The 13132-nt window shown below is 45.1% G+C and overlaps 2 non-coding genes across 2 annotated transcripts; one reads left to right on the top strand and one right to left on the bottom strand.

Moving 5' to 3' along the window:
- Nucleotides 1-1479: 1479 nt before the first annotated feature.
- On the bottom strand, nt 1480-1620 carry LOC120361996 (U4 spliceosomal RNA). The gene has a single exon (XR_005578005.1). It is a non-coding gene; the product is annotated as a U4 spliceosomal RNA (small nuclear RNA).
- Nucleotides 1621-11552: 9932 nt separating this feature from the next.
- LOC120361940 (U7 small nuclear RNA) lies at nt 11553-11614 on the top strand. The gene has a single exon (XR_005577967.1). It is a non-coding gene; the product is annotated as a U7 small nuclear RNA (small nuclear RNA).
- Nucleotides 11615-13132: the final 1518 nt, after the last annotated feature.

Raw genomic sequence — 13132 nt, 5'->3', positions numbered from 1 at the left:
AGCCATTATCACACTCCATGGGTCTTTTTCTTCCTGGTGCTTATAGCCTTCCCATCATGTGTCCCCTGTCGCTGTGCATATGAATAGACACAGGACACCTCTGTATGACCTCCCTATTGAGCAAAAGCTGTATGGAGAACCAAAAATTGAACACAGTATGACATACATTGGCCTTATACTGTTAAAGCCATGGAGAACCGTAAGGATGGGTTTACCATCATTCCTGTACTGGTTGGAACTCTGAGTGAGTCAAAAGAACGGGAATCCAGGAAACTCTACAATACATAGCTAGTGCAGCACTGTCCAATAGAGAGACAACACAAGCCACAAATGTGAGCTATGAGTGTCATTTTAAATGCTCTAGTAGCTATATTAGAAAAAGTTAAACAAGTAAAATAAATCTTAACAGATTTATTATTATTTTTTTTTGTTTTGTTTTGGCCCTCTGACCTCAAAATATGAAGCAGAGGACCTATTATTATTATTATTATTATTTTGAGACGAAGTCCTGTTCTGTTGCCCAGGCTGTTTTGCAATGGCACAGTCTCGTCTTACTTTAACCTCCGCCTCCTGGGTTCAAGCAATTCTCCTGTCTCACTCTCCCAAGTAGCTGGGACTACAGGCGTGTGCCACCACACTTAACTAATATTTTGTATTTCTAGTAGAGACAGGGATTCACCATATTGGTCAGGCTGGTCTTGAACTCTTGACCTCAAGGTGATCCACCCGCCTTGGCCTCCCAAAGTGCTGGGATTACAGGTGTGAGCCACCTCACCCGGCCAAATCTTAATACATTTAATCTTATATATCCAAAATAGATAATAATCAATCAATTTGAAAAGTATGAAATATTTTACATTTTTTGCATTCCAAATCTTTGAAATCTTGTCGGTGTTTACACTTACAGCACATTTCCAATCAGATTAGATTTGCTGCATTCCAAGTCCTCAACAGCGACCACCATATTGGACAGTGCAGTTTCTTGTTTCTGCCATTGAGGTCAAAAGTTCTGGACGGTTACTCTGCTGAACCTCCAGGAGAGACTTAGAAAGATATTAACAATCTACAATCTAATCTAGATAAAACATGTGGGAGTACTACATAACAACAATTTTAGCAATTAAAGAAATACAATACTATAACATGTATATTATGTCCCATTGGGTGTCAGTAAATGCTCTCAGGGAGCTCCAGAATATTGAGACACCTGTGAGCTTTTCCTGCTTGAATTATGCCCAGTCAAGCCAGTGTAGAAATTGGCAGGAAAGCCAAATAAGTTGGGCAGCTGGAGCACTGAAGCTCTAGATTTTCAGGGATGCCACTACACGTACCCGTATTTCGTCCACAGTCCCAGCCCAGCCCTGTCCTTCCCCAAATACTGTTTCTGATCCTGGGGTACACTGCAACCTCAAACTAATAGAATGTTCTCTTGTTTTCTAGTAGGAGTAGCCCTTTTTTATTTTATTTTGTTTTATTCAGTCTCCATAGAGACTGTCAAAAATTGCCAATGCCAACTGTATTGCAAGTCATCAAGGCAGAATATTGGGAAACGTTTTCAATTAGCAATAATCTCTCCTCAGATAAACCTCACTGGTTACGATACTGCCACTGCGCAAAGCTGGAGTAGCCCTTTTAAAATTTAAATTGATTGGCTGGGCAGGTTGGCTCACGCCTGTAATCCCAGCACTTTGGGAGGCCGAGGCGGGTGGATCACTTGAGGTCAGGAATTTGAAACCAGCCTGGCCAATGTGGTGAAACCCTGTCTCTATTAAAAATACAAAAATTAGCTGGGTGTGGTGTCCATGCCTGTAGTCCCAATTACCTGGGAGGCTGAGGCAGGAGAATCGCTGGAACCCAGGAGGCAGAGTCTGCAGTGAGCCAAGATCCCGCCACTGCAGTCCAGGCTGGGCAACAAAGTGAAACTCTGCCTCAAAAAAATGTTTTTTGAATTGATTACAAATTTCTTCCTCCTTTAGGGCAGTGAAAGAAAGGCCATCATGAAAATATTTTGATTTACAGTCCCCACCATGGCAGCCGGCCCTTTAAATGCTACTTGTTTTTGCCTAATATAAAATTTAACAGCTCCTAAATGTCCACTCTTTGAAAATTTGTGCACATGTATTCCACTTGAACCATTTTGTAAATTGCACAGAGACCCAAAACAGTGGAAGCATTAATAGATTGAATTTACTTTTTTTGAAAGCCAGCTTTTGGGTTTTCGCTTTACACATTTTTGTTTATTTTTGTGGCAGAAACAGAGAGGCGTTACTCAGCTCCCACTTCAAGAAAGCTCTCACTGTCCTGCTGCAAGGAGTGTGGTTAGCTGCTGCTGCCATCAGCTGTTAGTAGCTCCAAGGTTAGATCACCTTAGTTTCTAAGCCGAGATCATTGTCTTTTCAGGATGCACATGGCTAATGATGGAGCAAAGGGAGGTATGGTGCTAGATCCTTTTCTGCTCAATGCACAACTCCTCTGATGGACACTCTTTGCTCCGGAGCTCCCCAGTGGAGTGGCAGACTTTCTCAGGTGCACATTGCAGTCGTACAACACCCCCTTCCCTTTTTTTCCACAGGCATTACTCCTCTATAAACCTTTTGTACCCTTAACTCCTTAGTATCTGTATCCCTGGCAACCCAACCTGTGACGAGTTTCTATGTCACTCATTTGAGCTTTACCTTTCATTAGTTCCTTATTTGTATTTCTTTTGGATAATTTTGTGGCTTTGTACTTGTGCTTGTAGTATATTATTCAGTGTACATATTTTCCATTTTTCTTTTTTGATAATAAGCGCATTTACAATGGAGTATTGCAAACTACTGAATTTGAATGCTTTTTTTTTTTTTTTTTTTTTTTTTTTGAGACAGAGTCTCACTCTGTTGCCAAGGTCTATTTAGGTGATGTAGATGTAGGAAGTGGCTAGATGTGAAAATAAGCAGAGGAAGGGCCTATGGAGAATTGGAGAATACATGACTACTCTAAAAGCATTCAAGGCCGGGCGCAGTGGCTCACGCCTGTAATCCCAGCACTTTGGAGGTCAAGGTGGGTGGATCAGGAGGTCAACAAATTGAGACCATCCTGGCCAACATGGTAAAACCCCGTCTCTACTAAAAAATACAAAAATTAGTGCATTTGTGATTCCTGATGTAAAGCTATACATTGTTTCTTCTAAATAAAGCCTTAGGTGATCCCATAGGTTTTGTTATAAAGCATTTACCTTTTTGTTAGTTCCTAAAAAATTTATAGCTTCTATCTTTTCTTTTTTAATCTAGGAGTAACTTGGAGGTTTCTTTGTGGGTTTTTTTTTCTTAAGATACAGTCTTGCTCTGTCACCCAGGCTGGAATGCTGTGGCATGATCTCAGCTCGCTGCAACCTTTGCCTCCCAGGTTCAAGTGATTCTGCTTCAGCCTCTCAAGTAGCTGGGATTACAGCACACGCCACAACACCCATCTGGGATTTTTGTAATTTTTAGGTAGAGATGGTGTTTCACCATGTTAGCCAGGCTGGTATTAAACTCCTGAACTCAAGTGATCCACCTACCTTAGTCTCCCATTAGTGCGCCATTGCACTGCAGCCTGGGTAACAAGAGCGAAACTCCGTCTCAAAAAAAAAAAAAAAAAAAAGAGACGGGGTTTTACCATGTTGGTCAGGCTGGTCTTGAACTCCTGACTTTGTGATCCACCTGTCTCGGCCTCCCAAAGTGCTGGGATTACAGGTGTGAGCCACCATGCCCGGCCTTTAGCATCCTATTTCTTGAGCCCTCCTCTCCCTTCCTGAGGCTCTGTCCCACCCTCATGCCCCCCCACACCCCATTCAGTTTCCTCCACTGCCCCTTTCTCCTGCTGCCACCTTCCACAGGCGGTTTCCACCAACAAAAAGAAATCATAACATTTGTTCGTTATCCAGAACCTCCACTCTTTTGACTCCTTTGGTGATGCAAGTAAGGATGATGACCCGCTTCCTGCTGGCACTGAGGATTATATCCACATGAGAATTCAAAAGAGAAATGGCAGGAAGATCCTTACTACTGTCCAAGAGGTCACTGATGAGCATGATAAAAAGAAACTAGTTGGCCAGGGACAGTGGTTCATGCCTATAATCCCAGCACTTTGGGAGGCCAAGGCAAGTGGATCGCCTGCAGTTAGGAGTTCAAGACCAGCCTGACCAACATGGCGAAACCCTGTCTCTCTTTTTTATTTATTTATTTATTTTTGACACGGAGTTTCGCTCCTGTTACCCAGGCTGGAGTGCAATGGCGCGATCTCGGCTCACCGCAACCTCCGCCTCCTGGGTTCAGGCAATTCTCCTGCCTCAGCCTCCTGAGTAGCTGGGATTACAGGCACGCACCACCATGCCCAACTAATTTTTGTATTTTTAGTAGAGTTGGGGTTTCACCTTGTTGATCAGGATGGTCTCAATCTCTTGACCTCGTGATCCACCCGCCTCGGCCTCCCAAAGTGCTGGGATTACAGGCTTGAGCCACCGCGCCCGGCCTTTTTTTTTTTTTTAAGATGGGGTTTCTCCATGATGGCCAGGCTGGTCTCAAACTCCTGACCTCAGGTGATCCACCCACCTTGGCCTCCCAAAGTGGAAGGATTACAGGCGTGAGCCACCAAGCCCGGCAAAACCCTGTCTCTACTAAAAATACAAAAATTAGCTGGCCGTGATGGCAGGCACCTGTAGTCCCAGCTACTTGGAGGCTGAGGAAGGAGAATCGCTTGAACCCAGGAGGCAGAGGTTGCAGTGAGCCAAGATCGTGCCACTGCACTCCATCCTGGGCAACAAAGTGAGACTTCATCTCAAAAAAGAAAAAATAAAAGAAATGAGTGAAGGCGTTTAACAATAAATTTGCCTGCAATAGTTCTGTAATTGGGCATCCAGAATATGGAGAAATCATTCAGCTACAGGATGACCAGCTCAAGAATTTATGCCAGTTCCTAGTAGAGATTGGACTGGCTAAAGACGATCAGCTGAAGTTCCACGGATTTTAAGTGCTTATGATTCACTGAAGCTTCAGTGAGGATTTCCTTGCAATAAGTAGAATTTCCCCTTTGTCCCTCCTCTCAAGTTTAAAACCTCACAGCTTGTACAATGTAACCATTTGGTATCTACTTCTTTTTTTTAATTGCATTTTAGGTTTTGGGGTACGTATGATCTACTTTTTTTATTTTTTTTAATTTTTTTTTTTTGAGGTGGAGTTTTTGCTCTGTTGCCCAGGCTGGAGTGCAATGGTGCAATCTCGGCTCACGGCAACCTCTGCCACCTAGGTTCAAGCAATTCTCGTGCCTCAGCCTCACGAGTAGCTGGCATCACAGGTGCCCACCACCACGCCTGGCTAATTTCTTTTATTTTTTTCTTTTTTTGAGATGGAGTTTCACTCTTTTTTTTTTTTTTTTTTTTGAGACGGAGTTTCGCTCTTGTTACCCAGGCTGGAGTGCAATGGCGCGATCTCGGCTCACCGCAACCTCCGCCTCCTGGGTTCAGGCAATTCTCCTGCCTCAACCTCCTGAGTAGCTGGGATTACAGGCACGTGCCACCATGCCCAGCTAATTTTTTTTTTTTTTTTTTTTTGTATTTTTAGTAGAGACGGGGTTTCACCATGTTGACCAGGATGGTCTCGATCTCTCGACCTCGTGATCCACCCGCCTCGGCCTCCCAAAGTGCTGGGATTACAGGCTTGAGCCACCGCGCCCGGCGGAGTTTCACTCTTGTTGCCCAGGCTGGAGTGTAGTGGTGCAATCTTGGCTCACTGCAAACTCCGCCTCCTGGGTTCAAGTGATCCTCCTGCCTCAGCCTCCAGAGTAGCTGGATTACAGGCATGCACCATCACCCGGCTAATTTTTGTATTTTTAGTAGAGACGAGGTTTCACCATGTTGGTCAGGCTGGTCTTCAACTCCCGACCTCAGGTGATCTGCCCACCTTGGCCTCCAAAGTGCTTGGATTACAGGCATAAGCCACCGCGCCCGGCTGGAATCTACTTTTAATTTGGACTAGTGTAACTCCTTCATGCAACAAACTGAAAAGAGTCATGTTGTCTACTCTTGAAGTTCCTCATTTAAACAAAGGTCAAAGAGTAGGCACCTGATAGTATCAAGCCTGAACTGAAGCAATAACGTGATGTTTCACCCAAGCCCATAGTCCTAAGATCATAGACGACTAGGCTATGTCTGGCCAGAAGCTCCTTGGCTCCCTCTGCAGTTTCCTGCACTAAGAGAATGTCACCACCTGCAGGCAGCAACAGCGGCAGTACCACTAGAGGGAGCCTTTGGTGGTAAAAGATCCCCTGATATTTCCAACCTAACCAAGGGGGCAGAGTTTAGAGAGACTACCTTCCCTTTGATTAGGTGATAGGATATCTGGCCTGCCACAAAGGTTTGTGTTTTTTTGTTTTTTGTTTTGTTTTGTTTTGTTTTGTTTTGGATACGGAGTCTTGCTCTGTCGCCAGGTTGGAGCTCAGTGGCACAGTCTCGGCTCACTGCAACCTCTGCCTCCCGGGTTCAAGCGATTCTTCCGCCTCAGCCCCCCAGTAGCTGGGACTACATGTGTGTGCCAAACACCTGGCCAATTTTTGTATTTTTAGTAGAGACAGGGTTTCACCATGTTGGCTAGGATGGTCTCGATCTCTTGACCTCGTGATCCACCTGCCTCGGCCTCCCAAAGTGCTGGGATTACAGGCGTTAGCCACCGTGCCCGGCCTCACAAAGGTCTTTTTAATTAGACATATCCCAGGTAAGGGATGTCCGAACACCAGAATGTGAGGCCAACCTTCTATCAGACTTAAACTTTTGACAAGGAAACAAATCTGAAACTGATGTATCAGTCATGTAGCCAGCTATAGAACTTTCAACTAAATAGCAGCAGCTGCCCAATGCCATGTGAAGTAACAAACTTTGTTTTGTTTCTCTTCCTCTTCGGTTTTAATGTTATGTGTTATTTGTTAGTTTGTTTGTTTATTGATTTCAAAACAAGGTCTCTCTATGTTGCTCAGGCTGGTCTCAAACTCCTGGGTTCAACTGATCCTACCACCTCAGCACCCCAAAGTGCTGGGATTACAGGTGAGAGCCACCACACCCAGCCATAATGTATTTAAACTCTTATTTAAATAAACTTATTTTCAGAAACATCTGAAAAAAATAAAATTGTCACCTTACAAAAAGTTTTAATATCTAGTAGAGCTAGATTTTTCTCTGTTAAACTTATTTTTACAAATTCCTAGACATTCTTCCATATTTCCACTTGGATGAATCTTTAAGATGATTTTTGTCAGCGATCCAAAAGGTACTGTGGAGTTTTAAAATCACAATTCTGATAAATTAATTTGGGAATAATTAATACTTTTGCAAAATTCAACCCTCTGATGTCCTTCTGGATTAATTTTAGTCTCCTTTATATAGGTGTCACACAATTTCTTCATTAAAATCATATTTATGAGTCACCTATAATGTGCAAGGCACTGTTTATTCTTGTATGCTGGACATACAAAAATATGTCCCTGGCCGGGCGTGGTGGCTCAAGCCTGTAATCCCAGCACTTTGGGAGGCCGAGGCGGGTGGATCACGAGGTCAAGAAATCGAGACCATCCTGGTCAACATGGTGAAACCCCGTCTCTACTAAAAATACAAAAATTAGCTGGGCATGGTGGCGCGTACCTGTAATCCCAGCTACTCAGGAGGCTGAGGCAGAAGAATTGCCTGAACTCAGGAGGCAGAGGTTGCGGTGAGCCGAGATCACGCCATTGCACTCCAGCCTGGGTAACAAGAGTGAAACTCCGTCTCAAAAAAAAAAAAAAAAAAATGTCCCTGTTTTCATGGGGTTTACAATCTAGCTGGAGAGTGAGACAACATTTTTAAAAACACATATAATATGGGCCGGGCACAGTGGCTTATGCCTGTAATCCCAGCACTTTGGGAGGCCGAGGCAGGCAGATCACGAGGTCAAGAGATCGAGACCATCCTGGCCAACATGGTGAAACCCTGTCTCTACTAAAAATACAAAAATTAGCCAGCCATGGTGGCACATGCCTATAGTCCCAGCTGCTTGAGAGGCTGAGGTAGGAGAATCGCTTGAACCTGGGAGGCAGAGGTTGCAGTCAGCTGAGATCGCGCCACTGCACTCCAGCCTGGGCAACAGAGTGAGACTCCATCTCAAAAATAATAATAATAAATAAAAATTTAAAAATAAAAATATAATAGGACAATTGGCGATAAGTGTTATAAGGAAAATAAACCTGAGTAAGAGCATAAAGAATAAAAGGAAAGGAATACTGTTTTACATAGGCTGATCAGGGAAGGTTTTTCTGATAGGTAAAACTTTAGCAAAAACTTAAAGGAGGTGAATGAGTCAACCATGAGGATATCAAGGTAAAGAGCATTGCAGGCAGTAAGTACAAAGCCCTAAGGCTCAAGAAGGACTGCCTTGTTTCAGGAACAACAGGAAGCTGGTGTGACTGAAGTAGAGAGATAAGATCTGAGTGGTAACCAGGGACCAGGTTATATTAAGTCCTTGTAGGTCATGGGAACAATTTTGGATTTTATTCTGAGTAGTTTTAAAAGGCACTGGGAGGTTTGAAACTAAGAAGCGACGTGTCTGATTTATTCTTTTAAAGGATCACTGTCACATCTATGAGGAGAACAGAATGGCAAAGGTGGAAGTTGGGAACTCAGTTAAATCCAGGAGCTAGATGACAGTAGCTTGGGCCAGGGTGCTGGTGAGGGTAATTTGTGCTCAGAATAGAAAGAAGTGAGCTAGGGCTTCTTCCATCCACAGGCATTTACCAAACCAAAGGTGTTCCTTAAGTGAGAGGGACACATGAGACAGTGAATTAGTGACCTGCAGCCACCAGGAAAGTAGACCCTAGACCAGGCGTCCCCAAACTATGGCCCGCGGGCTGCATGCGGCCTCCTCAGGCCATTTATCCGGCCCCCCGCCGCACTTCAGGAAGGGGCACCTCTTTCATTGGTGGTCAGTGAGAGGAGCACAGTATGTGGCGGCCCTGCAATAGTCTGAGGGACAGCGAACTGGTCCCCTGTGTAAAAAGTTTGGGGACGCCTGCCCTAGACTCTGGGTAATCTCTTTCTCTCTCTCTCTCTCTCTCTCTCTCTCTCTCTCTCTCACACACACACACACACACACACACACACTCACCACTAGGATTCTCTTGTTGTCTTTGCCTCTGGGGTCATTTGCCCACCCCAGGAAACAACTGATAGGCAAGCAGTGCTTTGGGGTAGACACTGAGAACTGAAGAAAGCAGTTGAAGGTGTGCAGCAGCCAAAGGGGACTCCTAGTGCAATTTACACTCTCTTGTGCAGACAGAACTCAAAGGACTACACTCTGGAATACAGAAGCAGAAAAATCCTCAGGCTTTGTTTTACAGACTACTAATGCCTTCAGGTGAGTCACGACTAAGGCAAGCTTCGAGAGAGGCCGGAAACCCAGAGAGGTTAGCATAGCATGCAGGGATAGCTTTTCTTTTTTCTTTTCTTTTTTTTTTTTGAGATGGAATCTCGCTGTGTCACCCAGGCTGGAGTGCAGTGGTACAATCTCAGCTCACTGTGCCTAGCTCTGGTTAGCTTTAGTTATGTGTTGGATATCCCATTTGTTGAATTATTATTATTATTATTATTATTATTTTGAGATGCTCTTGTCACCCAGGTTGGAGTGTAGTGGCACGATCTTGGCTTACTGCAACCTCCACCTCCTGGGTTCAAGTGATTCTCCTGCCTCACCCTCCCAAATAGCTGGGATTACAGGCATGTGCCACAATGCCTGGTTAATTTTCTTTTTTTCTTTTTTTTTGAGACAGTGTCTTGCTCTGTCACCAGGCCCCAGGCTGGAGTGCAGTGGCACAATCTCAGCTCACTGCAATCTCCGCCTCCTGGTTCAAGCAATTCTCCTGCCTCAGCCTCCCGAGTAGCTGGGACTACAGGCACACGCCACCACGCCCAGCTAATTTTTGTATTTTTTAGTAGAGACGGGATTTCACCATGTTGGCCAGGATGGTCTCGATCTCTTGATCTCGTGATCCACCCACCTCAGCCTCCCAAAGTGCTGGGATTCCAGGTGTGAGCCACCACGCCCGGCCTCGCCTGGCTAATATTCATATTTTTAGTACAGACAGGGTTTCACCATGTTGGCCAGGCTGGTCTCGACTTCTGATCTCAGGTGACCCACCTGCCTTGGCCTCCCGAAGTGCTGGGATTACAGGTATGAGCCACTGTGCCGGGCCCTGAATATTTATTTGTAGAAATAATTTGAGATTTGGAATAATATTGTATTTTCCCAGAAAGGTTTTTTTTGTTCCATGCCAAGTGCCTGGGGCACTAATAGTATCAGAAGAGTAAGGGATTACCTTATTCCAAGTTTCAACCTTGATATTTCGTGGGCCATTCAAATGATAAATCTGATCTATAGAGTTCATGAAGGCTAATTTACTTCTGGTTCAACCTTACTCCTGGGGTGTAGCTATATATTTTCCAAACCCAAAGCAGGGAACAGTTCACCTTAGATTCCACCTTTTGCCCCCAGCCCCATAAACCAACCAATGAGCCGCTCAGCTTCTCACATACCTCTTTGGAAAGGTCAAACACCTTAAGGTTAAAAGCTATCCCTGGCAGGGTGCAGTGTCTCACACCTGTAATCCCAGTACTTTGGGAGGCCGAGGTGAGCAGATTACGAGGTCAGGAGTTCAAGATCAGCCTGACCAACATGGTGAAACCCCATCTCTACTAAAAATACAAAAATTAGCTGGGCGTGGTGGCACACACTTGTAATCTCAGCTACTCAGGAGGCTGAGGCAGAAGAATCGCTTGAATCCAGGAGGAAGAGGTTGCAGTGTGCTGACATGGAGCCACTGCACTCCATCCAGCCTGGGTGACAGAGACACAAGAGTAGAATTTACAGCATGAGTCCAGGGGACCAATACAACCATGGGAAACTCGTTGCCCCGAGCTCTGGGCTCCAAACACTTTGATTATGTGCATAATCTCATTGAGATTATGAGTGTGGAAGGGGAGGGTGAAGGGGTAGATAAGATAGCTGGGCGGAGAGCACTTGAGATCCTTCTAAGACATGCTATACTAGTGCTCTGAGTTTATCACCGATTGTTGTTAGGGTGCGGCTGCATCAGAAGTAAAGCCGATGAGGAACAAGGGGGTCTCACCACACCCAATGCATCAAGGGGCTTTTATTTATTTATTTATTTATTTATTTTTTGAGATGGAGTTTCGCTCTTGTTACCCAGGCTGGAATGCAATGGCGCAATCTCAGCTCACTGCAACCTCCGCCTCCTGGGCTCAGGCAATTCTCCTGCCTCAGCCTCCTCAGTAGCTAGGATTACAGGCACGCGCCACCATGCCCAGCTAGTTTTTTGTATTTTTAGTAGAGACGGGGTTTCACCATGTTGACCAGGATGGTCTCGATCTCTTGACCTCGTGATCCACCAGCCTCGGCCTCCCAAAGTGCTGGGATTACAGGCTTGAGCCACCGCGCCCGGCCGTCAAGGGGCTTTTATATCCCAAGCCTTGAGGACAGAGAGCAATTAAATCACTCCATAAGTGTTACAGCTCTTTTAGAATTTGTCTAGCAGGCTTTCCGATTTTTGCCGGAAAGCACCTAAAAAAAAAAAAAAAATTCACTCCATATTCTGAGAGCCTAAGCAGAGCCTGAGGCATTCCGTGATCTCTGCCCTGCAAGGCTTTTCTCCTCCTTGCCTGCTCCCATCTGAAAAGACCCTCCCGGATCTCGTGAGCAGAGGTCGCCTCCCTTTTCAGAGGTCTTTGCACCGGCCATCTTTACGAGGCCCTCCTGCAGTCTCCATGTGGAGAAGCCATTCATGTGACCACAGCAGTATTCCCTGCTTTGCAACCACCCCGAGGCGTTCCCCGGTGTTACTGCGCTCTTGGATGGTCTTTACCTTAGGCCTCCTGCTGCTGCTTGATTTCTAATTAACTGCACCATTAATATAGTTTAAGTTCAGTGTATAAACCTCAGTGTACTCTGAGCCAAGTAAGCTTATAATTATTTAGCTAGAATTAACGTAGGTCTCCCTCTGGCCATCTTGACCCACAAAACCCCATGTCTACTAAAAAATACATAAATTAGCCAGGTATGGTGGTACATGCCTGTGGTCCCACCTACCTGGGAGGCTGAAGTGAGAGGTGGGAGGAGGATCACTTGAGCCCAGGAGGAGGTTGAGACTGCAATGAGCCTGTTTGTACCACTGCATTCCAGTTTGGGCAACAGGGCAATATCCTGTCTCAAAAAATAAAAACTGAATAGTAATAAAGTAGAATTTATTTAATCTGATAAAATAGCAAAATGGAATTTGCTTAATCTTAAAAGAAACCTAAAGCAAGCATCAAACTTAAAGAATAAATATTGAAGCCGGGCGCCGTGGCTCAAGCCTGTAATCCCAGCACTTTGGGAGGCCGAGGCGGGTGGATCACGAGGTCGAGAGATCGAGACCATCCTGGTCAACATGGTGAAACCCCGTCTCTACTAAAAATACAAAAAAAATTAGCTGGGCATGGTGGCACGTGCCTGTAATCCCAGCTACTCAGGAGGCTGAGGCAGGAGAATTGCCTGAACCCAGGAGGCGGAGGTTGCGGTGAGCCGAGATCGCGCCATTGCACTCCAGCCTGGGTAACAAGAGCGAAACTCCGTCTCAAAAAAAAAAAAAAAAATTGAAAGCCTTCCCTTATTTATCAGGAATGAGACAATGGTATCCACTATCACTATTTCTATTCAGTATTTTACTGAACAGAAAGCAGCAATTAGAAGTAAAAAGAAAAATTAGGCCAGGCACGGTGGCTCAAGCCTGTAATCCCAGCACTTTGGGAGGCCGAGGCGGGTGGATCACGAGGTCAAGAGATCGAGACCATCCTGGTCAACATGGTGAAACCCCGTCTCTACTAAAAATACCAAAAAAAAAAATTAGCTGGGCATGGTGGCGCCTGCCTGTAATCCCAGCTACTCAGGAGGCTGAGGCAGGAGAATCGCCTGAACCCAGGAGGCAGAGGTTGTGGTGAGCCGAGATCGCGCCATTGCACTCCAGCCTGGGTAACAAGAGCGAAACTCCGGCTAAAAAAAAAAAAAAAAAAGTAAAAAGAAAAATTAAAGATTAAAAAAATTAA

This window comes from Saimiri boliviensis, chromosome X, assembly GCF_048565385.1.
Source record: "Saimiri boliviensis isolate mSaiBol1 chromosome X, mSaiBol1.pri, whole genome shotgun sequence".
NCBI classification, from domain to species: domain Eukaryota; kingdom Metazoa; phylum Chordata; class Mammalia; order Primates; family Cebidae; genus Saimiri; species Saimiri boliviensis.
The sequence above is the reverse complement of the archived record's forward strand: the minus strand, read 5'-3'. Positions and strand labels throughout refer to the sequence as shown.